The 24,466-nt window shown below is 43.8% G+C and overlaps 1 long non-coding RNA gene across 1 annotated transcript; it reads left to right on the plus strand.

Annotated features, from left to right (window-relative positions):
- Positions 1–741: 741 nt before the first annotated feature.
- LOC146433639 (uncharacterized) lies at positions 742–14,958 on the plus strand. The gene is made up of 4 exons (XR_014853604.1): positions 742–1,079; positions 8,597–8,926; positions 13,954–14,037; positions 14,201–14,958. It is a non-coding gene; the product is annotated as an uncharacterized LOC146433639 (long non-coding RNA).
- Positions 14,959–24,466: the final 9,508 nt, after the last annotated feature.

Raw genomic sequence — 24,466 nt, forward strand, 5'->3', positions numbered from 1 at the left:
ATAAAAACTTGTCTCTGCTTCTGCCTTTGGCAGATCAACCCTTGTGCTGCCACACTGATTTAGATATGTTTTTAAAAACAAGAAGGGCTATGATAGAAAAAGGATGAAGTGAATATGATGAGGTAAATCATTGCTACTCCTCTTCTGAGAAGACCAGTTCATCTTTCCAGCAGCCTCAATTTTCTGGGGCTACTCCTTTGTGCAAGTGAAAATTACCCTGGCCCTTGGCCGATGCAGTGGAGCTCCTCATAAATAAATCTAATGGAGCCAGAACCTCTGTTGCTGAGGTTACAGCACCACTATCGGCTTAAAACACAGCGTTTGCGCTTAACGCGTAGTTCATTAACACTCAATGTCCATTGGCTCGTTTGGATCTATTAACATAATTGTTCTTTCTAAACAACTGGGTCATTCTCTCTGCCCAAACAGAAGATCAAAGCTGGCTTCGATATTTTGGACAAATCACACAGCTAGATAAAAACATGGGCTCCTCTATAAACTCACCAAGGCTGAGGTTAGATTAAAATCTTGTGATTCCATTTAGCATCAGCCTTAAAGTGATGCTCACTGTGGGGCATATTTGAGAGCAAACGAGATGGCTCTGCAGCTTTTTCTGTTGTAAATGTCCTGTCTGCCTCTAAAACCTAAAGCAAAAATACTTTCCCAGCCTATTTTGATAACATTCTTCTCCTTGCCCTAAATGGAAGGGCTCACTTTTACCCTATTCTCTCCTGGTCTGGGATGTAAAAAGGAATATTCCCCTTTTTAATTTCTCTCCCGTTGGTTTCCCCTTTTACTCATTTCATTTTTTTAGGTGACATTGTTCTACTCGCCAAACCTGTAACTTTAACAGAGGGTGACAGGGTGACCTTGACGACAGATGTTCCTGTGGCAACAGATGGCACTAGCAAACCCGAGAAGCTGCTGTATGCCGTCTCCCTGCCACCTGTGCATGGTCAGATTGAGCACATCAATTATCCCGGCGTGCCCATTTCCAGTTACAGCCAGTTGGATGTGGTGGCCCAGAAGGTCTCCGACGTCCACGACAATAGCCATGGGGCTGGTAAGGAGGCACTCAGGTGAGAACACCTCCCCTTTGCACACCACTGTGCTGAAATCCCTCATCCAGGCAAGGGTTAAGTCTGCCTCTCCTTCTCCCCGTACCAGTTGGTGCAATATTTAATGACTAATGTGGTTGTGGGGAAGAGGCTGCTGCAAACAGTAACACGATGTAATTTTATCATTACAGCAATTACATACTTTATTAACTGTAATAGTGAAGTTGTATGGCCAAAGGCAATAGGAGTCTCACAGGCTTAGGATTGGGGTGTAACCAGGTAGGCTTTCATACCAATTAGCAAGTGAAATCAAACGATTTAAGTACATATAAAGAATTTACCACTTTTCTCAAAGCTGCCAGCAGTGGAAAAGGAAAAGCAAAAATTCCCCATCTGCGACTGCTGTTGCTTTCTGGGCAGTTCGTTCTCCTGAAGGGGAAAAAAAAATAATAATCGTAACATTGTCTGAAATGATCAGGAGAACTTAATCCAGATGGTGGTGTCATTTCTAAGAAAAAGCATATGTTGGCCATTATGATACTTAAATATAATGGTTTTACATTCCTCTAGTGGGCACAAAAGGCACACAACAGAGTTGGCGGGGTTTTTTAATCTTCTGAATGGTGGCAGTGGTGGTGGAGTGGTGGGAGATTTTATCTTCCAAATGGTGTGTTTCCCAGAAGACATGGCAAATTCAATTGAGGAGAGCCTGCTGTAAAAGCCCTGCTCCTGTGGAATGTAAATTTGTGCCTTCCTCCAACCAGTAACAGTGGAGAATTTACTGCCCCCTTCGGATGATCATCATTTTTTATATTCTTCTGGCTTCTTCTTTTTTCTTCTTCTTTTTTTTCTTTAACATGTTTTTCTTTCCGATTTGCTTTAAAAGTTATTTACATTCCCTTTGCAGCAAAGTGGGCACTATAACTAATTTTATTCTTACCATGATTAACTATGAATAATTTCCTAAGAAATGAGTCAAATTAACAAGGGGAAGAAGGAATCAATAAATCATGAAAGCAGCCTATTTCTAAGTGGGGTTAAAACCACCATTAAATAAATCACAGACTCTAAATGATGACCCGCTTGGATATGAGGGGGGAAAAAATGTCCATTTAAATTGTGGTGAAAGAAAAAAAGGAAAGTGAGGGCCAACATCTGTGGCCCCCACACACTGCACAAGGAGGGGCACAGGAGAGGGAAGGAGCTTCAGGGAAGGACCCTGGGACAAGGCAGAGATGTGGTTTCCTTGTGATGGTTGCCACAGAGCAGCTGTGGCAGGGGGGCAGCCAAGAAGGGATCAGAAAAGCTCTGGTTTTTGGATGTTTGGCAGAAATGTTGTTTAATAGCACCTTCTGCCTCCATCCCTGCTCTGTGCAGGAGCTCAGGAATGCAGGGGCTGACCCTGCCTCGCTCAAAATATCTCAAATATTTTCACTCCACTTTGATATTTTATTTTTTTCATTTCTCTTCATGGAGTTAGTGACAATTTAAACTACTTGGAGACTATTTCAGAACCAGGCCCATCATGCTTCTTAACTGGTTTGTGTTACATCCTTTTAATCTTGCATTAAGGATCATACTTTGCCTGGTGTCATGTTGAGTGCAGTAATGTTACCTAGGGCTAGATTTCCATCTTTCTTGTTCATTGAGACTTAAAAATTTGAATTTTATACAAGGAATGCAATCACTTTGCAGAAGAGTGGCTTATCCATCTTCACACCAATATGTTAGGACATCTTTAAACTGTAAAATTGGGCAGAATTTCCTCCTTGAGTTTTCTGTGGGAAAGAAGTGGTCAAAATGCTTATTCCTTAGTTAAAAGGGGAAAAAATAAAAAAAGAAAGGAGAAGCAATTCTGCTTGTAACCTCCCGTTTGCAATTCTTTTTATGATCTTCTCTCCTCCCTGAACACATTATGAAATGCCCCCAGCTCCCTGCTCACTGGGAAGGGGTGCCTATTGCCTTGTGTTATGGGCTGGTTTGTCAGCTGGTTTAAATCAGGGTATCTCCATTTGCTGAAATGATGCCATAGCCATTTAAACTGTGGCTTATAAAGTTAGTTCATAAAGTTGCTGAGAGAGTCCCTGTCCCAATGCATTTTGTGTTTGTGGGAGCTCATCTCTATTTTTGTGGCACTGGGGAATATTCCACGGATTCAAGGTGATGTGGTGTCTCAGAGTCTGGTTGTCCTCTCTCCCTTTTGCCCACCTGGCTGCTGTGGGCAGGATTTGGTTCAGGTCTTTTGGCAAAGCTGTGCATGGGATCACAGAGCCCCGAGGCACAGCAGTCACTCCCTGCCCACAGCATCCTCAATCACAGGGCTTCCACCAAAACTCAACATGAACTGGTGACTCCTCGTGCCCTCATCCCTCCCCCATGCTGGCACCGAACCAGGGGAAGCACACAAGCATCTTCATCCCAGTGTCCTCCGTGGAGGTCTCAGTGGGTGAACCGTGCTTATCCAGTGCTTTTGCACTGGTTTTAATCTTGGTCTTGCTCTTTAATAATAAATGCTGCTGAACAGAGTACTGCTTACAGAGCAACCAAGAATGAAGTCTGGTTTTTTGTCAGTCTCCTCTGTGTATAAACACAGCCCAGTGTGTGTCCCCAGGGCAGAGGGACACGTGTGGAGAGGACTGGACCCATGAGATGGCCAGAGTGTGTCTCCATTTCCTGCTGCTTGTGGGGCAGAGATCTGGGGGAAATGGACAATGGGAAGAGGGCAGAGGAGCAGCAGCAGGGCCAAGGAATGGATTGTGAGGGGTGGAACTGGAGTGGATGGGCCAGTTTTCTTTGCAGGGTGCCATCTCTACCCCTCTCCTCTTTCCATTTCCTTCCAAAAAATGGAAGTTATGGGCAGGTAGGGGACTGCCTAGCCCAAGGGTGTCAGTGGCCAAGTTGTGTCTGAGGAACGTGCAACCTTGGCCTCTCTCAGATATGAGGGAGATGCTTGTGAAAGGGAGGATGCAGGATGAAGCCAAAGGAGAGAGCACCCACTGGCTGCCTCTACCACAGGAGTGTGCAGTGGGTCCAACAGCTCTGCAGGAAGACTGGGATTCAGGAAAAGAGATGGGGGACTTGTCTTTCAGACATGAAGGAGTTAAAACACAGGGATTAAAAAAAAATGCTTTAAAAAAAAAAAACCACACTCACACACACTCACACACTCACACACTCTCACAAAACCCTGCACCCTAAATTAATTTCTGCTGGTAATCTATATCGGGTTAAATAACGCCTCATTATTCTGCAACACAGCTGAGGCTTCTCAAAATGTTTATCTTGTTTTGTAACTGGTACCTTCTGGCATATTCCAGTGCCAACTCTCCTAGCTCTTGCTATATTTCATTCTCACTATTTTTGGAATGGAGCTGCTGGTTCCAGGTGATTTAATAAATTGCTTTTTTTTGTGTTCCTTTTAACTTACCCATCTGCTCAACACATGCGTAACTTGCAATCTGTCGGCAGTTTGCAGAAAGACAAACTGTCAGAGCTGCATGCATTTGACAACTTTGTTCCCAATTAGATTAGTGGTAATTTTAACAGATTTCAGGGCAATCGAAAAAAGGGATGACATGTTATTAAAGCATCAATTTTGACAGACCCAAGCACATACAATTTCAGTGTAAATTATTTTAAATGCTTTAATTAAAGCTATGAAAGATTTACCCTTTTAAGCGGTAAGTGATTGCAAGACAAATATAAAGGGAAAGTGGATAACAGAGTTTCCTAAATGGTTTATGCTGCGCATGGCAGTCCACAAGTCACCACCACCATAATCTATGACTGTTATGTTGGAGGCATAGTTAATTATTCATAGCCTCATCTCTGAAACAGACGTGATTAAGAACATGAGGAGCATTCAGAGATCCAAGCAGTACCTATGAAACCAGAGTTCAAGCCCCTCTTAGATCAGCTGCTGTTAGGAAAGAGTTTAGGGGTATCTAAATGGTGGATATTGGTGAAGATGGTTGATATTTTTATAAACACACTTTCATTTTTGCCCCAGTTCTGCTCTGGTTTAGCTGGACAGGAAGCCCAGTGGTCAGGATGATTTGAGACTTAGAGCAATTGGGAATTTTCTATACTTGAAGACACTTTACAGGCTGTACAAGTCCTGTAAAAAAAAGAAAAGAAAAAAGAAAAAAATACATCATTTATTATTTAAACAGAATACAGCACTCTAAATTCGTCACTCCAGGAGCACTCTGCCACATGTGTAGCCCATTTAACCATTTAAATGCTTTTGTGAATGATGGCTCCCTTCCAGCATCCTTTGTTCAGTCAAGGCTGACCTTGGCTTCATGGCGAGAGGGATGGGCTTGGCCCTGTTACCCAGCCCTTGGGTCCCAGCTGGAGGATCTTTGGCCTCCCTGCAGTCACACCTTCATTGTACATGGAAATGTTGCTCTGACTTGGAGCTGAAACCTTCCAGGATGGTTGTTCCAAGGGTTTTGGTTATTTTCTGTGTGGCGTAAAGCTGTCTCATATTCAGATTGTTAAACATGAATATTGACTTCTTGTGTAAACTGTTGGTCCTACAACCTGACTGAAGGTTTATTTTTTTTTTAATTCAGGGATTGTAGGGCTTCCTGAGGCTATTTAGAGTAAAAAGCAGCAAGCACACTATCCCCACCATTCCATGTTTCTTAAAACCAAGCTTGCACGCATCTGTTTGGGGTTTCTCTTGTTTTCTTTGGAGCTGGGTATGGCTTGGTATGACTTTCAGAAAAACTTAAAAGTTTTTCTTTGGAAGTTGCTGACCCAAAGTGTTGCAGTACCAAAATGCAATGGAAGTGAGAGAAGTTGCTCTAGTGAGCACTGCAGGACGTTGGTCAGAGCATGAGATTTCATGTTCTTTCCAGCAGTTTGGCTGCTGGAATGTAGAGTGGTTTGTAACTGGCACAACAAAACCAGCAAATAAGACAAATCCTGGTGGAAGTGTCTCACCATCTTTGGGGCTGTTTTTATTCTTCATGCACACAGTGCCACTCTGTTCTCTGCTTTGTAGTTCTGTGAACCAAACTTTGAAGGGTTTCACAGCTGGGACAGCTCCTAAATCCTCTCAAATCCCTTCCTCTAGTCCTCTTCTCAGCTGGTGTGAATCAGCAAGGCTCTGTTTAATCCAATTAACCTACTCAAATGTGCACTGGTTGAAGATCCACCTCACTGTGTGCCAGTCGATGAGCAGTGGCCTCTTGGGATTTCTGAGTTTTGTAATGGAAAAACCTTCCTTCTTAAAAAGTGGAGACTGTGCATCTCCATCAGAGATCAGAGTGAAGGAACAAGATTCTCCTCATCACCCCCCAAATCCATGATGTTTGAAGGCCACCAAGAGGATGAGGCCAAGTGATGGGTAATGGGCACCTGGAGCAGATTGTTTCAATGCTGATATCAGAGCACTCATGCTCACACATTTCCAAGTGCCTGCATTGGACAATGGCATGGGAATCCTGCTCAGAGGTGCTTCACCTGTCACAGTCTCTCAAAACCCCTTTTATTTATATTTTTTCCTTGCCCTGGTATAGCCATTTGTGTATGAAAGACACTGCTGTACATTGGGGTTGATTTAACAGGATGGAAACATTCCATTGGCACAAGGGACATGGAAGGAAAATCAGAAACTTTTATTCCGTTGGTACAAAGTCAGATGTGGTTTTCTTTTCAGTAGACAAAAAAAGGAGCCAGTAGGACCTGTAATGCCATGGGACCTGTCTGCAGTGGTCTTCTGATGTAACACTTAAGAGGACTGAATGACAAGAATATGGTGTAAAGGCTACGACTTAGCATGCCGAAGATTTGAGAAATCTCTTGGACCTTGTGGCCTTCTCCTTCCTCATTAGCACTTTCCCTTCTAAAGGAGCTCTAATCATTTTGGTTCAAAGCAACATATACTGGGGATAGGAGAGATATCTTCGTTATGGATTAGAGTTGTGATAGGGGCACAGAGAACTTAAAGTCTGAAAAATCCAACTTTCAGTAAACTTACCTGAAGGTTGTGGGCCAGTTAGAATTTCTGAGATCCCCGGTGAAGGGGTTCCCTGGTAACTAAGCAGAGTCATAAAATTGCTTATTTAATCAAGTCACATGCAAAGCAGAACAAAATCCCCTGCTTGCATACATATCAAGCTTTTCTGCCTAATCTATTTTATAATGTTTTGCAATTAACAGGCCAGTGCTCATCAGCTGATAAATAATTAACAGCTGTTGTTTCTTCTGGGCATGACGTAAAAGGCTTGCATAGGACAAAAATTAGTTGGAGTTGTTTGCCAGAACTCTGACCAAATATACATTTACCACTGAACAAAAGCAACTTTCCCTGAAAAATGGCACTTATTCTTTAAGAGTTTGCCAAACTTACTAGGAAAAAAGTGTTCACCTCCTCTTTGTGTCAGCCAGGTCTGGGAAATCTAAGGTGAAGGCTTCTTTTTTTTACTGGCATTATTCAGACAAATCAAGAAATTGAATGTAAACACAAGGGTGTTTTTTATGATTCACCTACATCTTGCTAATATCTATAGTTTTCCTGACATTACACATAGGATTGTTTGATCTTTGCTCAAACTCTTCAGATCTGAGAGGAGAGAGAACTGAAGTTGATGAGATATAACCACCCCTAATGGGTTTAAACAACTGTAGCAGTTTGGTTGTTATTCATCTCAAATAACTAAAAATTGACTTACTGTAGATTCTGGTTACAAATGAGAGAAGCAGAAAACAGATCATTTGGGAACTCCCTTTGAAGGCATCTTGCTGACTGTCTCATCAGCCTGAAACTCATTTATTTGCTTACTTGTATCTGTTTGGAGCGAGGGGAGGGCCTTTGTGAGCCAGGAACACCAAGAAGAGGAATATCTGCAACTGAATACACGCTGGAGGAGAGCTCAGTGCCTTCCTTCAGAGCTTTTCTGATTTATTTATTTTTTTACTACATATTCATCAAGCAATTACAAGTGTTCTTGGCTGAGAGAGGGGGATGACTCCTGTTTACAGCACACACAATCATCTATGATTAAGCAAGTTCATACCATGCTCATGCAAAAGTTCAATCTCCCACTTAGAGAAGCTTTACGCCTGCTGCAAAGGCTTCCACTGCAACAAAGAAGCATGTTTCTTGTCCACAGTTTTTATCCAATAGTTTCACATAGTTTTCCTATATCCTAACTTCAGGCCAAGGAGCATCAGAAAGAAAAGATTTAAAAACTTGAACATGTCTCCAAATTAAAATTGTGAAGCTATTGTAGACAGTTGAGGATAGCTGTGATGTATTTGTGGCAGTGAGTGTCACTGAAGAGGTTTTTCTGTAACATTTTGTACTGTTTGGAGTTTCCTAAGTGTTGCAGGCTTCATGCCCAGGTATATCGGTTTGCTGTAATACAGCCAAGTGACCAAGGTGTGAAAAACTAAGTCCAGGTCAGTATCTGCCAGGATGGGATGCAGTCTCCCAGCCAACGGGGGATGGTTGGAAGTGATAATTGCTGCTATGAGAGAGCTGAATGTACTTGTGGGTTCTTCTCTTTTTTTTTTTTTTCATATAGGAGCTCAAACGTGAATGCTTTGGCTACATACTCCAAATTCTCTCCTCTGCATACTGACATCTCCTGTCTACTTGAGTCCAACTTCTCCTACCTGCGGTGAACCTCTCAGGATATCTTGACTCAGCATTGGAACCTCATCCTGGTATTGGCATGACTGTGTATGGTGAAAAATAGAGATGTTTGTTTTCTGTGCCTTGCCAGCCCTGAGACCACTTACCCCCAGTTGTATATAAATATTGAAAGAGCTGGAGATATGTCTTGGCCGATTCTATGTCCCAAGGTGAAGACAGAGGCTCAGACCTTGCTCTGGACCCATGTTGCTACTTGCAGGTGAGTTGGCAATGCCAATCTAAGTGAATTTGTATAAATGTAGAGTGGATGGATGGATGAGAGTGGATCATCTTCTTCTCCATGGATGGGATGAGAGCTCAGGTTGATGGCAGCAGAACCATTTCAGCTGTGGGTGTGGTGTGAGTCCAGTTTGTGCTAGGCTGGAACACAGGTCACAGCAAAACAAACATTCAGCTTCCCAAACAGAGCAGGCCTGATCTGACATCAGAGGCTCCAGCAGACATTTGTTTTCTAATGTATTTAGAAGGAACTTCTTTAGAAATGTTTTTTTCAAAGGAGCAAACAAAGATTCCTTTGCTGTATTCCACTGGGACTGTTTGGTACAAGAGGAACACAAGTTGTTTGTGATTCTTCCTCCAAATCATGGTTCTAAAATCAGGATCATTGGTGGTTTCTGTTGACTGCTTGGCTCTTATAAATTCTGGAATAATCACTGCAGTAATGTGATCACAACCTGTGTTACCAATGGTTGCAGTGCCCTCAAAATTACCAGGAAGGCTGAATGTGTTGTCAAGAGTGGCTTATTTTTTTTTTACTTGACAGAAGTAAATTTTTTACTTGACAGAAATTACTTGACATCCTTAGCTAGGGGTGGCCTGTGTGTGAACAAAAAATCTGTAAGGTTTTGCCTCTCATTTCTTTTTGGTAGCAACTTGGTTTTTATCCTTTCCCACCCTTTCTCTTTTGGGCTCCCCTGAAACCAGATTGTGCATCATCCTGCAAGAGCAGAGCTCTATCTTTTCTAAAAGATAGATTTTAAAATTGGGGTAGCTCTCTCCACCCCACTGGGATGGAGGAAGCCTACTGGCAATAAGGTCCCACTGCTGTCTCCAAATGTTCATAACCCTCCAGGTATGTATGCAAGGCCTCCACCTCACCCAGCAAAGGAAGCCCTGTGCCTTTAAATGCCCTCCCCATGGCGGGTGCACACTTTTCTGCTTATTCTGAACTGACAGGTTTAACATGTCGTTTGCCTGGTCACCGGAGAGAGGCACCTCTGGCAAAAGTTCAGAAGTCAGTGTTTTGGAAAGATTGGTTTGACCAGCTCTCAAGCGAGAGCAAATCCCAGACCAAAGGCAGTCAAATCTTCAACGACATTTAACTGCTGTGGTGCTGTAGCTTGCTGACATCCTTTTAACCTGGAGAGGAGCATTCAGTGCACTTAAACCTTCAATTTTATTTATTGTTTCTTTTCTGCTTTGTTGGCAGGGGGATCTTGGGGTGAAGACAGGATGTTTTGACTTAATTCTAGCTAATTAATTAGCTTGCATATGGTTCTGGCCCAGGACTACAGGACAGACAGCAATTTTTGATCTTGCCTTGGTATCTAGACTTCTGTAATATATAATGTTGCAGTAAGGATCTATATTCCCTTATTGCCTCTTCAGGCCTTGTTATTGAAATGATCTTAAGATTCACTGCATCTTGTTTTGTAAAACTGCCAGGTCACAAACTTCTTCTCCTCCCTTGCTATTTACATTGAAGGGTAAAAATTTCTTAAAAACAAACAAACAAACAAGAGCATGCAAACAGTTAATAGCAAGTGGTGCCCAAATTACATATTTCTTAAACTCATGGCCTACTTTACTAATCAGTTGTCATAAGATGTCAGATGGGGACCCATCACTGAAGAATTGTAGAATGCAGCCAGTCAAGCAACTAATTAGTTGGGCAGTGGCATGGAGGTGTGTGTCCCCAAGGAGCTGAAATGATCAGAGCAGGTGAAGAAAGTTTGGACAGATCGGTATCTCTGTGGTATAAAACCCAACACTTGGCTGAATTCACAGGGATGCTGAGGCTGAGGCCACCATGGGTCCTCCTTGGGGACAGTGCTTGGTGGGGGACTGCAGCACTGCTGCTTCCAGAAAGAAAGGCAAGTCAGCTGAACGCTTGGAGGAGCATGACCTGAGATGTGCAGGGATTAGAATAGTTGAGCAGTTTCTGGTTTCATTCGGGAGAGCTGTAGCTCTCTGGCTTATTTGCCAATGGTTCGTAACTCATTCCTGAAGCCTTTGCTTCCCAGTCACTGTGAGAGTCAGGGAATTGGTTATTCCCTGTGGGCTCCAGACACCCTGGCCTGATACAGGTGCACTCCTGCTGCACTCATGGAATTCTGTCTCCTGTTCAAACTCCACAGGTGCAGCAGTGAAGCAAATCCTCTCCAAAACTCCTCCAAAAAATGAGCCCCACCACCCTGCAGGACCTGAGAGAGGGTCAGTGTGGGACACCAGGAAACCCTCACATCAGCAAGTCACTCACTTTACCAGCAACAATTAGGATCTCAGCTCCAGCCTCTTCTCTTAGGGTAAACTCAAACCCAGGTATTTGACTTGCGATCTTTAGTGCAACAAATCCTCGGGAGAAAATCTTCTTTTTGAAGCTTTGATTTTCAAAATATTGCACACTGCAAAAGCAGTCACACAAGATTGATGTATTAAGTCTTAGTAATTTTTAGCTGTCTTGCTGTACAGATTAAGGATGGCCATGTCACAGGAATTACCAAGAGATTCCCAGACCTGGAGGTCCCTTTTGAGCCTTACTCTTGTAACAGCTTGATTCAGTGCAGTGGATTATTACCTAATGTGATGATCCAGTGCTCAGACTGGATCCACAGTTTCAGGACTGACCAAACCCAGGGAAAAGGATGCTCTTGGAGGATAATATGGTCATGTCACCAGACAGGCCTGGAGGATGCCTTGCTCAGGTAGTATGCATCACATAACCTGGCACAACCACACTCAGTAAACTCACACAAATGCTGTCTGGAGCTGTAAAAGTAAAAATACTCCAGTTCCTTCCATCCTGTTGAATTCAGGCAAGGTACTTACTTGAGGGACAGATTCTTGGTACCAAAAAAGCTGCTTTGACCTTTGAGCTGCCAAATTCCTTCCCCCATTACCTCCCATCTTTCTTTCTAGTGTAGCACAGCTACTCTGAGTCATTGTTTATCTAATTTAATTAACATTTGCTAGTGCCTGCAACCTAAAACACTGTCTTAAAACATTTGCTTGAAAAGCTTCCTTGTCCCAGAGCTGTCATTTTTAACATGATGGATAATGGATAGAAATAATTATCCTGAACAAGGTTAGACAGCTTAAATGATTTGAGTTTCAAGGAATTAGTAAGCTTAGCTAAACATCTTATTTTTCAAGACACATTAATAATAAAAACACAGTGATGTCCATAATGGATTGTAAAATCTGTACTCTGCTACAATGTGTAGAGGTAGTTGTGTCCTTAACACCTTTATCTGGGAAGGTTTAAATCAGCATCTCATACATGGAATGACAGAACATCCTGAGTTGGAAGAGACCCACAAGGATCATCAAATCCAAGTCCTGGCCCTACACAGGACATCCCCAAGAATCACACCATCTGTCACCACGTACATCATCAATCCCTGCATTGAAAACACTTTTGAATCCCAGATGAGATGCTTCCAGGGCTGAGTGCTGGTGGACCAGCTCAGCTGGTCCAAGTGGAAGAGCAATGCATGGATGGGTCCTTGGGAGGACCTGGATCCATAGAAAGTCAGTGCTGCATCTGCAGCCCCTGGAACAGCTCTGGAACAGACCAGAAGAAATCAGAAAGCAGAGACTTGGTGCAAACAGAGTGAGCTATTACAGCTTTACAAAGGTACAAAAGAGAGTGAAATTGGGCTCACTGCCTCTATATTATTTCCCCAGTCCATAATTTTGGGGAAAATACAAGTTTTGAATTAATCATTGACCTTTAGCTTTGAAGAAAAACAGAACTTCGGCATTGAAATTGCCAAAAAACGAGAGTGACAATTTGCAATTGCTTAATTTCCCTCCTAGAAAGCCAGGTGCAGCCAGGCCTCTGCAGCGCTTTGCACTGCGCAGAAGTGAGATCTCCTCCAGGGAGCCTCAATCCAAGGCAGACAAAGAAAACATGGAGAAAAACAAGCACCTGGCAGAGAAGTGCCAAGCCACAGGCAGCAGGACATGGGAATGTCCCCTCCCTGCCCTGCTCATTGCACCGTGACACCTTTCAGATAATAAATCTCCTGCACCCGTTGAGATGCACAGACCTGAGGTTGTTCCCCTCGGTGTAGAGCAGGGGGTCACATCCTGCTGTGTGTCAGACACATTAATGCTCTCAAGAACTGCCCACACGTCCCACATGGACCCAACCCCAGGAGCAGAGTTTGGGTTATAGGCTCCTGCAGTCTAAATTGCTAAATGCATCAATATGATGAAGATTTTCACAAGGCAGATTTTTTTTTAAAATTCCCATTCTATAAGTTTTATATTTCTGGGGCCCTTTAAAATAAAAATCCTCATTTAAAAAAAAAAAAGTCCCCTTTCACTTCTGTAAGCAAAGGAAAATTTTCTCCGGAAATTTACCCACTTGGTAAAATCCAGAAGTTTTCTTCGACCCTCACTTTTTACATTTTGAGATTTCTTTTTTAAAGATCTCTGCATTGGTGTAGAACGATTTAAAATTCCTCTGGCAAAGTGCAGTTTTATTGCTCCAGAGGCAGCATAAAGCTGAATGGGTGGCTGTATTTCAAGCGAGGAGCTGTGGGAGAGTGCAGCTTGCAAGTGGCAATAGAGCCCAGAAATTGAACTCTAGCCTTTCTATTCAGTGCTCTTTTTATTATTAAGTCACGGAATAAGTAAAATGTTACGGGGACACTTTAAATCTACACTTGTTTGTACAGCATCCAATGAATATGTGATGGGGAAAGAAAATGAAAAATGTGGGGATGTTGGAAATAAGGAAAAGATTGGATGCTGAAGAATTGAGTCTGGTAAATTATGTGATACAGTTAAATCTGTAATTTTAACCTGAAATGGAGGAGCACGGCTTTGGTGAATTCTCATGGTTGTGGGGTGTCTTTGGTGCTCTCTGCTTGCTTGTTCAGAGGATGGGACAGTTCTGTGACATGGCAGAAGTCAGTGATGGTCAGAAGCTGCTTCAGCTGTAGCAAAAAAATGGTATTTAAGTATTGAAGATCCCTTTTGTTTTGATTTTTTTTTCAGACTTGAAACAAAACAGTCCAGAACTGATTTGCACAGAACTTTTGATGGTACTTGTGAAAGTGTTGTCACAGGTGGCAAGGACAGGTAAGAGTGTAGAGCCATCATTCACACCCTCATCACGGTAGGACATGAGAGCTTTGGGTGGATGATGCCTGCAGGCTGCTATTAGCACCTCTTAATGATATGAATCCTGAAAGTCTTGTTGATGGCTCTAATTTAGACTAATGAGCTTTGCTTTGTTTTTAAGGGCCAAGAAGGTTCAGCTGGAGCTGGATAAGGACTTCAGGTTGTTATTCCTTCAAGCATAAGACAATGATGATGATCCACTACCAGCATTTACCAATTGTTCCCCATTAGGATCTAGCCCTGGTGAGTGTTTTGGGTAAATATCCCTATCCTGACAAGTGTTAGCATTTCTCAGCATGGAGAAAGCAGGAAGACTCAGGGCAGTGTGGGCACTTTCCCAGGCAATGGACAACCATTCCTAACCACTGGCAGCATGCAGGCTGCAATTTTAAGAAGCAACCTGCAATTTTGAAGTCCTTAGTTATGCTTTTGTAACCCAGGATAGGTATTAAAATGCAAATATTGCTCCTATTCCTATACCCTTGGGCAGTATGGAAGAAAAATCTGGAAAAAACCCTCAATTTCCTTGTGTTCTGGGGTGACAGGGACCACAGATTTATTTCTGTTTCTCACCAGTCTAAACCAGTTCCCTGGTGGCCACCACTGGCAATGGAACTCCCATACTCCCCTGCCTCTTTGTGCTGGCCTCATGACTGGAAAGTCATGGTGATTTCCCCAGTGGGAGGAGTTGGGAATCCCTAGACCAAACGTGCTGGGAAAGAGTGGAAATGGTAGATCCTCCTGCTGTAATTTCTTACCTTGCTTTAGATGTGGTTTAAATGTCACAAATACACTCTAACTGTTTTCCAACTTCTCCTACCCTGAGAAAAGAACACGGTGTTGAATATGGTTTTCTGACAGGGTTTTTAATATGCAATAGTGGGATGGATAGATAGATAGATAGACAGACAGACAGAGGGGTAGATAGATGTGAACACTAACAGGCTTTTGCCTGTGTTTTCTGTGCCTCAAATGAGTGAGTGACCCCTGAGCTGCCTCATCATTTCTAGAGCTACAAATAACCACAGTTTGTGTTTTCTGTGTATCAGAGATGGGTGGGTCAAATGGCAAAGAGCTCTGAGGCACACAGTCCCACGGCAAAGAGATTGCCCCATCTACCATGGATTAAATCCTGCTGCCTAAAAAGTGATTCCAAAGTTGTCAGTGGACTCTTGCTCCAGGTTTTGTGGTACCCAACACTGTTGCAGTGCTGCAGTCAGGCATTGAGCAGCCCAAAGAAAACCAAATCTGAGGGGTGAGAAAAGCAAGGTATACACAAAACCTATGGGTGGCAAAGGTACTCATCCACAAACCTTCCCCACAGAGCAAGAGGAGAGCCAGCTCTGCCTTTTTATCAAAACCAAAAATCAGATCAAAGGACTCCAACCCACACTGGCTATCTGCTCCTTGCATTTTCCTTCCTGTAACACAGTTGGGTTCCTGATGCCATTTGTTTCCAGTGCTTGTGGATATGTAATATGAGGCAGAGCACTCATTACTGGGGAGCCACAACTGAGAGATGAATAATACAGTTGGGTGCCAATGTTAGCCTTGGCCCTGCATAACCATCATGTTGGGAACCTGAGTTAAATTGCTCGTGGCAAAACCAAGAGATTGGTTTTCCCTAGCAACTACTTTGTAACTGCAGAGTGAGTCCAACAAAAGCAGTAGTAAAGTATCATTATGGAGGTGCTTTTTACAGTTACCAGGTCATTCTTGGGGATATAGATATATAATTAATGTGTTGCCTCTGTGTGCTGGGTGGCTGCGAGAAGCTGGACTTTGGAGCATGAAATAGCTGCAGCCTCCTCCATTGCTGGAGTTCAGGGGGTGTAACAGCCTCAGCTCACATTTTGGGTTGGGAGGAAGAGCTGCTTTGCCCCTTGCCTTTTGGTCATGTTGCCTGGCCAGTTATTGGCAGACCTTTGTCATCTCCTCCCATCTGATGGCATGTTTGCTTCTTGCCTTCCCCATGACTGTGTGATTTGAGCAGTTGGGGCTGTCCTACTGGGATTTTAGCCAAACACCATGGCAGAAGGTGCTCTTAAGCACATTAGGCAGTACCAGGGAAAAGAAGTATGAGCACAGAAAACTGCTGCTAATACAGATGTTTTTGCAGACAAAATGCAGAGTGGTTGTGGTGAGTGTTCTTTGGTCATGTACTGACTCTTTGCCTAGTCCATGATGTGTAGAGCAGATTTCTGGATGTTTGGGGTTTTTTAATTGAAGAAAAAGGCAGCTTCCACATGAAAATCTCAAGTTTACTATGGAAAAATCTGATGGGGGTAATCAAAATGCAGCACTGTGTTCTAGGATCACACCAGTGTGCCAAAGTCCAGAAGCTTCAGCTGGATATCCTGATCTGAGAACATCACGGTGTCCCATTGTATGTCCCATCCAACATAAACAGTTGTGACTTCATTTTCTTCTGTAAGAAAACCTCAGTGCTTCAACATTTGGCTGAAAACAAACACCAGTTAATGTTCTTTATGTTTATTAAATAGGAAATCAGTGAATAAGAAAGAGAGTGTGAAAAACGGTCTATAATAATTTCAGATTTTGTTGATAATGACATAGATCCTTGCCCCAAAATTTGAAATTCAAGCAACTAGCCAACTTATGCAATATTTAGAAAATGTGTGATCTTCTGATTATTCCAGTGGAAAATGTTTAGAAATTTGCAGAGCAGTCTCTGTGGTGATTTAGATGTAGGAATTCATTCAAGCATCTGCTTAGGTCCCGTTGATGCTGTAAGACCTAAATCCCATTCCTAAACAGCAGGGCTTTCCCAGGTGAGGATTCAAGTTGGAAAAGTGCTTTTCTGTTGAGTCTGTTTCAAGCTTTTCTCACCACTGGTCCTGCACTGGGCTGAATGTCCAGGGGGGAGAGAGTAATTTCCCCAAACATCTCCTGTTTGCTGCAGCTGGATCCAGTCTTGGCTGTCAGTTGGACACAATCCTCATGGTTTAGGAAATGGTTCCTGTAAACCCAAAACAAGGCTAATTTCTGGTTATTAGAGTTTTGGCTCTCAAAGCCTTAGTTCCTCCCTCTGCTCTCTGTTCAAACCCTGGCAGGTGGGTTTGTGAGCTTAGTCCTTGTGAGAACCTGGAGAATCACTGAATCCTGCAAAACTGCCCCACTGTTTGACCAGGGGAGGTTGGGTAGGACACTTGCCACTGCCTCTCTGCAGAATTTTCAGTGATTTTCGAAGGACAGTTGACTTTTTCTAAATTTAAAATGTATTTCTATGGAAACTGTGAGGCTAGAAGAACGACGTGAAAAAGTTTCATGTCTAATGGTAGCCAAGATAATGGCAATAGATGGATATCCAATGGTGTGTGGGGTATAGAATCATAGAATCCTTGTATGGTTTGGGTTCAAAGTGACCTTAAAGATCTTCCAGTGGGGGAAACCTTCCACTAGACCAGGATGCCCCAAGCCCTGTCCAACCTGGCCCTGGACACTTCCAGGGATGTGTCCTCCACAGCTTCTCTGTCAACCTGTGCCAGTGCCTCACCACCCTCACACGGAAGAATTTCTTCCTAACATCTTATTTAACCTTCTCTCTTTCAGTTTGAAGCCATTTCCCCTTGTCCTCTCACTATTCCTTCCTGATGAAGGAATATCAAGAGTATGATATCCCCATCATCCTAAAGGTTGAGCTGCAGGTGTGGGCAGGTGGAACAGAGGATGTGTCCAGCATTCCCCACTCAGCCTGCATGTCCTGTGCATGGGATCATGGGCTGTCACAGCCCCTGGTGCCAGGAAACTCGAGCACATTGGAAGCAGGGAATGGAAATGGGATGTGATTAAAGCACCCAGAGGAGCAAAGCCTGCGCAGCACTCGGTGCAAACTGCAGTGTGCCCTTGTCTGGGCGCGGAGGTCGGCGGTGGTGCAGTGCTTCCACAGCAGCGCCTGCATGGAGGCTATTTCCGACTCCCATAAAAATCTTTATGTCTCTGTGATCAGGATTCGGTGATGCAAATTTGCTGTGTCAAAGGAAGATGCTGCTGTAAATGAATTAGTACAAGAAGAACTTCTTATTTAAGAAGTGCTGACTCTGCGCTCTCCCCTATGCCCTCGCTTTTAAAATTGAAGGCTGGGTTTGCTGCTTGCTATGATCTATATTTAGATACTTATAAATGAAGTTTTGCAGTCACATGGCTGCGTTCTTGTACGGCTTCATGAAGCTGTTTTTTCGCATTACAGAGATTTATACGTTTGCGTTTACATATTGCAGGTGTTTCCATAAAAGCTCGGGGTAGCCACATTCAGGATGGCCTGAAAGAAAATGGAGAAGTGCTTAAAATGTTCCTGAGCACACTTAAAAATATCGTCCTGGGGCGGAAGAGTGAAGTCACTGCACAAATGAGGGAGTCACAGACAGGTAGGATTAATGGATGTGGGCTTTTCAGGAGCACTGCTCCTTAGAGAGGGTTGAGCTGTGCAAGAGGACAGCTCTCCCTTTTGGGATGTATCTTGTGCAATGCTCCCACTAAACTGCTGGGCCCCTGGCAGAATATTTCAAAATGTCAGAGAGTGCTGCAGTGCTGAGCTCATGCTATGTAAGTGATAGCCTGATGAATTATGTGCTGTACACACTACACACAAATCCTGTCCCAACCAGCCCTGGAAGAGGAGATAGTACTCTTGCTGGTGTGTCCTCTGCTCCAGGAACCTTGCCAGGAGGACACACCATAATTCATGCTCTGCTGATGCTTTATAAAAGTTGCAGCCTGTACTTTGGCTGCTGTGCTGCTGACCCCAGCATCCATGTCAGCCTCCAGCCCCTCCATGCCTGCTGGATGACCACAGGTCCCTGAGCCTGTCCTGGGAAGGCTAATGCACCAACTGGCCCTCCGGCTGGCACAGGCAGTGCAGGCAGGCAGTCCTGCCTTGCCCAGCCTCAGCACCACATCCCACAAAAGGTCAGGGCTTTCTCTGCTTTCAGTCAACCCCCAGCTTTGCCTCTGTGGCTGCAGAAGTCTGCAGCTCAACACAGGAAACAAGGTGGGAACTCATAGGGCTTCTACTTAGCCTAAGAACCCCTTCAATCTCTGATGGGTTACAGCTACCAAAACTAAAGGATTATCAGCACTTGATTTATCCTGGTTTGGGGCTCATCAAAAAGCTGTAATGCAGCATCTTCCATGAGGCACTGCCTGAGAAGGAGGAAGTTTCCCAGGGGGAAGGAGCAGACTAACAGAATGGGATGATAGGGGAATTTCATAGGAAGTTAAAACACTCCTGAAATGTTGAAGGGGAGTGACAAGAGTTTGGGGAAAAATGGTAAGAAACGGTTTGGCTGTGGGGTAAGAGAGGTTTCTTCCACTCTTCATCCCCTTTTCCAAGGTGGGCTGCGAGCCTGGCCAAGGGAGAGGCAGCTCAAACTGTTCTCTGGACAGAGCAAGGGACAGTGCAACACGGGCAAGGAGGGCAGCCAGGTGGGCAAGCAGTCCCAGGAACAGCCAGGCAGGTGGCTGCCCAGGCCAGCACACCCAGAGGTGCCAGCCTGTCCTTTTTTGAGACTTTTGCCTTTTTGGAGGCTTGCTGGGGAGCTAAAAATCCCCAATTTCCCGGGGCCACAGACCAGGCCGGGTGCTGGCCCAAATGTGGGTCAAGAGTGACACCCTGTGGACAAGTTTCTCTTTTCCGTAACCTTACAGGATTTCTCTCCTGATGCTTTTCGTCTGCCTCTTTATTCCCCTTCCCCAGGGTTTTCCTTTCCCAACTCTCCTCCCCCAGCCCCTGCGCAGGTTTGCCGCTCCGAGCCCCGCGATGCTCAGGGAGCGGCGCATCCCATCCCCTTAAAAGTGCGGGGAAAGGAGATGAGACCGAAATCCCCTCTTCTCTTTTGTTCCTCTTTGCTTTCCCCTCTTTTTACAGTCGGTTTTCCCCGATTTATGCTGGATTTCCCGCCGCAGTCCCCCAGCTCCGCAACCGCGCAGCTCCGCAGCTGGAGCCGGGTGCGCTCCCGGGGCTCGTAAATCTACCGGCTGCTCGCAAAATTTGGCAACTATGAACCCGGGTTGTCTGTTAAACCGGGAGAAAAACTGCTTGGGCTTTCCCTCAGCAACCCTCCGTGTGCTTCACAGCTCCCCAGGCAGCTCTCTGGGGTGAGAATTCCTGCCCGAACACCAAAACGCCTCCAAAAACAAAAAAAGAGCATTACAAGAATTGCTTCTCTTCTGGTCACTTCCCAATCTTGCACCGTGCTGTCCTGATGCTCGTGGTGTTATCCCCAAAAAATGTCCCAGAACAGGCTGATTGACACCAGCTGACGACCTGGAGTGTGTACAGCTCTATTTTAAGCAACAAATAATTTAGTTTTATATTGGTGAGAAATTCCTCATCGCTCATTTAATTTTGAGGGTCTAAAAGAAACCATAACGTCTCGGCACACCTGAGTGCTGGGAGTGGGAAAGAGGGGAGTGTCAAATCCTTCCAAGAGATTATGTCCTTTCTTACCCCCAGCAGTTTAACCCTGCCAAGTCTGCACAAACCAGAATATCCAAATATCCAAAACAGAGCCTGGATGGAGATTCCTGAATGTCCGCAAAAGGAGCAAATAAAACAGCAGTAATTCTTTCCAATGACATTTATATGCTGCCATTAACTCTGCTTTAGCTGGTGTAGTTTAGGGCTTTCAGAAAACATGACTTCAGCTGCAGCAACCACTGTAGGTTTTTGCTGAAAGGAGCTGCAAGTTTTGCCTGGACTCCTACACAGATTCTCTGCCTTTTCCATTGTATTCAAAATCTTGGAGAGAAAGAGGTGTCCTAGAGCAAAAAAGTAATTTTTTATGCCCTTATGCCATTTCCAGCATTTTCTAGGCCTGAGCATTTGCAGCTTTGTCAGGTGAAAAGAGAGAGACCAGATCTCTTAGTCCAGCTCATGGATGCTATAAGAAATAAAAAGCAGAAAAACTTTTTAAAAATCTGCATTATTCTGGAAACTTCCTAGAGAACATCAGACTTGTGCAGCCCCAAGTCTGCCTTGTACCAGGAACTTCGGGGGAACAGCCCAGCTACAACAGCTCTTGGCAGAGTTAGAAACAGGGTCAGGCCATAACAGCCCAGTTTGGAATTTAAATTCGGTCTACTTGAGGTAAATAAAATAACTGCACTGCCTAGTTTGCAAAAGATCATTTATTTTCTGGAAAGGAGAGTATGTTTTTGGAAAGTGTACAGGCATCTTTCAGGATGAAGGGCTCTGTGTGCAACAATCAAGTTTTTACCTTTTGATTAGCAAAGCTTTATAAAGAATTTCAATTCTGAATTACTAAACAAAGAAACTATACAAGCCCCTGATGAGATTTAAACAGTTTCCAAAAGACATTAAAAAAGGAGAAAAATACTGGGCCACATGTTTTTTCTTATGTCTCTTGAGTCCATTTATTCCAGACATCTGACATGCAATTCGAATTTCCAATAGTTTTAGGTAACCATGTCCAATTTAGAAACCACAGCCCTCAGCTAAGCCTACCTACCTCCCAAATCAATCCAGAAAACCAGAGCACTTGCTGATACTCTACACTTTCAGCCTTGCAGAGCTTTGTTATTCGTGTGCCATACATACTTGGGTTGAGATTTCTGGCTCCGTGCAATCCATTTAGATACATTTCATACACCTGCAGACAGTGGTCACAGACAGATAAATTATAGCTCCTAATGGAGAGCCTGTTCATGCTTTCAAAGAGTAAAACCACTATAAAATTGATCTCCTCTTTTGAGATGCCTTTGACAGTGGTGCTGGTATGGCAGTTTGGATGAGATGGAAGCAAAGGGCTCCCTGTGGATGAAGAACTAATGAGTTTTATTTCTGGCTCTCAGACTTGGGCTCATTTCTTAACCTTTCAGTGCCTGAGAGTTTGTATCTCAGAAGTGGAGATAAAGCAAGGTCTTTTTGATAGGCAAAGCCAAACAACGATGAAAATCCCTAATTCAGATATGGGCAGATAATGTCCTGCTATGTGCCCTGTCCTAATTGCCTCCAGAAACCTCTTTGGTGAGGATTTAATCACATTTTGGGGGAGGTAAGTTAGGCAAGGGATGCATTAGGTGATGGTTTTTCCATACCACCCCTCTCACCTCAGTCTCTAAACCCTGGGTCATCCAACCCCACAGACCCAGCACCCTGATTGAGCTCATCAGTCAGGAGGTGCCTCTCCTGCAGAGGTTGACATCAAAAATCCTCCCTTCCAGGGCCCCAAGCAAATAGTAGGTTGTCAGGTGATACTTCCAAGGGAACTTAGTTGAACAAAAATTACGGAGCACATTCTCTACTGCTTTCAGCATCAGAAGAGACTTATCAGCCTCAAGCAACAAATCCTGTTTGGCTGTAAGTGGCCATCACTTTATCCTGTAATCCCTCATTCATCTCATCTATTTTTGGCTTTCCAGTTCTCTTTCCAGTGGGAGCACTTGTATGCAGTCACAAACTCTGCTATTGGGGGAAAAATAGGATTTGAATCAAATTTATTGCCGTTAATTCCTTTCATAGGCTTCATGAATCAGAAGGGGCAGCTAGAGGTGGTGAAATGCATGTTCATCCACAGCCTTTGACACCACTGATCAGAGAAGAGGCCAACAGTGGAGCTGGTCCCTGGTAGGATTTGGGAATACTGAAAAGCAAAGGGGAGAGTTGGAAAAATCTCAGAATGATTTTTTTGGTCCTTACAGTTTTCCTGAGCATCTCCCCCATTCTCCTTCCTGCAGAGATGATCTGAGCACAATATCACTGCTTAAAAATGAAAGGAATAAATGAGAGAATAGAATGAATTAAGACATTCTCAACTGACGGCCGGTTTGGGGTGATATTTTTGTCCTTCAAAACCAGCAGTACCATTTGTCACAGCCCCACTGACTTGGGAGGATAACCCTGATTTTAAGGACATTCTCTGCAGAATGCAATGTATTTTAAGCACAAAACAAGTGGCCAGATTATTGTCCCCCAGTGGAAACACAGCAACAGACTTTCTTCAGCTTCTTTTTCTATATATACCAGGGCTGTGAAGTAAAGAGAAAAACGCTGAGTCTGCTAAAAACTGTTCAGATTCTTGTGGGTGCTTTGGAGGAGCTGGTATACAATTTTGAGGCTGTTCTTTCTGCTGGCAAATTAACAGCTTAGAAAAATTACAGCGGGGGGAGGGAAAAAAAAAAGGAAATTCTATTAATGAAACAGAACAATGAAAATCAAAGCTAAAGATGGAAGGAACTGAGTGGGCCCCATCCAGTTCATTGCCTGCTAGGCTGGATTTCTGCCTATAGTAATTTATGCCATAGCCTTGGAAGTGAAAACAGATTTCATTTACTACTGAACAGTACTACTCTGTGTAGAGAGAGTTCGTGGCCTCGCAGCGTTTCTGAGAAGGTATTGTGGGATTATTGCTCCCACTTTGCAGATGGGCCTGGTAATGCTGCTTGAATTCTTAAATTTAGGCTCTGGTGAGGGGGAATCTGAATTAGGGTTCGAGTGTCTGAGGACTGTCCCTGTTGTCCTTCTCTCACATGGCCACCCCAGGAATTGTTGAGATTATAGAAGTCCCAGTTAGCACCACTGTTCCTCTGTGCAAGGCTCTGCATGAGGATCATCCCTTCCTCCAGGGATTTATCCCCCAAGGGTTTGATGGAAGACTTGGACATGAGATGTTCCTCCAACTTTAAATACACCTTAAGGGAGAAAAGTAATCTGAAACTCTTGGCTTGCTTTCCTTTTTCACTCGTCTGGTACCAGGCAGAGCCCAAAAACACCTCCTGCCCTTCCAACAAACATCAAGACAGAGGATGGTGAGTCCCTGCCTGCCCACATCGCCAACACTGCCACAGGCACAACCTTCCTCAGAGGAGTTTGGCAGTGAAAAATGCATACGTTCTGTTGAGAATTTAAAAAAAAAAAAAAAGCAGAAAACAGGTAAAATTAGCATTTGGAGAAAAGTTCCTATGGAAAAAAGCTATATGTTTCCCGTGAGCCAAATGAAAAAAAAAAAAAATCCCAACCCTCAAACCCAAGCTTGCAGAGTGTGCTGTAATTTATGATTTACCATATGAATCTAACTATAGAACTTCATTTAAAAATTTTATAAAGATTGTAAATCTGCAGTGAAATGTTCTAGGGACAATCTGCTGGCAAAAACCCACTCTCCAGACTGACCTGTGGGAGAACCAGCTTGTCAGGGGCTTGATCTGGAGCCCGCTGAAGACAATGGAAATGCTCTCATTGACGTCAGTGGCCTTTAGATCAAAAAGCCCCCAAAGCTCAGCATGGAAAAATGAGTCCTAAGGAGAAGCAAACTGCTCTAATCAATAGATGTTGCTGGATGAAGGTCTTTAACAATAGTTTAATGGGCCATGATGAGCTCCTCTGGACACTTTTATTTGGTATTGT

This window comes from Lichenostomus cassidix, chromosome 8, assembly GCF_008360975.1.
Source record: "Lichenostomus cassidix isolate B80296 chromosome 8, HeHo_3.0, whole genome shotgun sequence".
In the NCBI taxonomy this organism is placed as follows: Eukaryota; Metazoa; Chordata; class Aves; order Passeriformes; family Meliphagidae; genus Lichenostomus; species Lichenostomus cassidix.